This window comes from Saccostrea cucullata, unplaced genomic scaffold, assembly GCF_032062105.1.
Source record: "Saccostrea cucullata isolate Sc308-1 unplaced genomic scaffold, CSIRO_AGI_Scuc_v1 ctg1564, whole genome shotgun sequence".
In the NCBI taxonomy this organism is placed as follows: domain Eukaryota; kingdom Metazoa; phylum Mollusca; class Bivalvia; order Ostreida; family Ostreidae; genus Saccostrea; species Saccostrea cuccullata.
Window position 1 is genome coordinate 55,139 of NW_026939184.1, and position 2,058 is coordinate 57,196.

The following is a 2,058-nucleotide window of genomic DNA, read 5'->3' on the forward strand; positions in this document are numbered from 1 at the left end:
CACTCTTAAATAAAGTGTCTTTTAAAGTTGGTAGTAGTATGTTGGCCCAACGTTGGCCCGATGTTTATAATACACCCTTAAGAAAGTGTCTTTTAAAGTTGGTAGTAGTACGTTGGCCCAACGTTGGCCCGATATTTGTAATACACTCTTAAAGAAAGTGTCTTTTAAAGTTGGTAGTAGTATGTTGGCCCAACGTTGGCCCGATGTTTGTAATACACCCTTAAAGAAAGTGTCTTATCAAATTGGTAGTAGTATATTGGCCCAATGTTTGTAATACACCCTCAAAAAATGTCTTATCAATTTGGTAGTACATCGTAGTATGTTGGCCCGATGTTAGCACGAGTGTTCTTTTGTTTAGGTGTTTCAAAGATGGGATATCTATATTGGGCCAACGCTGGCCCAATTATTATACTGCCAGCTAAAGATGGTGTCAATTTTAGCTGCTGAGCTGACATTCTATGTCCATGCTTTTAATTGGATGACTGTTTTGTTTAGATCTGATATATTCAACATCTTAAATTTTAACTTAAGTGATCACAGCACCAAAGAGTGTTTTATTATATTTTTTGAATTGTGCACATGCATGATTATTTATTTGAAATAAAACCCTTGAAATTATGATTTTTTTCATGAGTGTTGTATTCATGAGAATTTAGAGAAGACTGAATAAGTTCCCAGGAACAGGATGTGAATGGAGCCTACATATATACATAAATCAAAATGACACAGCTTTATAATTAAATTGAAACAAAAGTTAGGCGTTCGCTATCACGTGACCAAACTGTGGAGTGATCTGTCAGATTCAATTGCTCACAGGTGGTGATAATGCAGGGCAAGCAAGAAGAAGTGAAATTTAAATTTGTGGATTATACACTTGCTTTACAGCTGCATTTAAAAGCGATGTAAGTATATTTATTCTTATTTATTCAGGTAAACTGTTAAAATTGATTCGGAATTCATTCTTGTCCTGTTTTTGCACACAAGCACTGTAAGTTAAGGTTAAATAACATCTTTTAAGTTGTTTCTATCTATCTAATTCTTAACTGTCTATTACAGACACGATTGTAACAAAGAAATTCAGCCAGAGACTGCAAGGAAAACAAATGTTGTGGCGGTACATGTAAATAACAATGAAATCGAAGACCATGCATAAAGAAGTGTATAAAGTATGAGTCCGTATGACAAAGATCAAGATGAAGAAAACGGGAGGCGACGAAGGGACGGAAAAAGAGCGGGAATGCAACAAAAGGACTATAACAAAGGAAGTGAGCCCTGATTAAGAACTTTTAATTAATAATTTTTCATAATTTACCTCTGTTGTCTATTTTAAAATTTATTTTGTAAATTATGATTGAATTGATGTATATAAAATATTATCACAGTGAATCATTAGTAATGTTTTCATTGAACATGTCCATGTATGCATTATGAATGCAGATTGAATTGTGTATTAATTATTTTAAACAGTCATAAAATAGGTTTATGTAAAGAATCACTTAACCAATTGCAAATGTTTCTATGTAATAGCTACGTTGCCCAACAATTTGCCATCTGACATTTAAAAAAAAAAAGGGTCAACATTGGGCCAACCTAACCAACCAGTTGTTAAGGTTGGCTGTTAGTTGGCATACACTAAAAACTACATTGGCCCAACAATATGCCATCTGACATTTCAACATAGGGCCAACGTTGGGCCAACCTAACCAAACAGTTGTTAAGGTTGGCTGTTAGTTGGCATGCACTAATAACTACGTTGGCCCAACAATATGCCATCTGACATTTCAACAAAGGGCCAACGTTGGGCCAACCTAACCAACCAGTTATTAAGGTTGGCTGTTAGTTGTCATACAATTATACCTACGTTGGCCCAACAATATGCCAACATGTTGGACCAACGTTTGGCCGATGAGCAAAATTACCGTGGGCCAACGTAAGGTTACCAACAGTGGGCCAACGTTGGAAAAAAAATTGGGCCAACGTTGGCCCAACTATGTCTTGCTATCTGGGTACGTTCAATCAGGTTTCGAAATGAAGGATTTTACAGCATTCTGGGTATTC

The 2,058-nt window shown here is 35.9% G+C and overlaps 1 long non-coding RNA gene across 1 annotated transcript; it reads left to right on the forward strand.

Moving 5' to 3' along the window:
* The first annotated feature begins 731 nt into the window (after nt 1-731).
* Nucleotides 732-1,386, forward strand: LOC134252473 (uncharacterized). The gene is made up of 2 exons (XR_009988975.1): nt 732-902; nt 1,057-1,386. It is a non-coding gene; the product is annotated as an uncharacterized LOC134252473 (long non-coding RNA).
* Nucleotides 1,387-2,058: the final 672 nt, after the last annotated feature.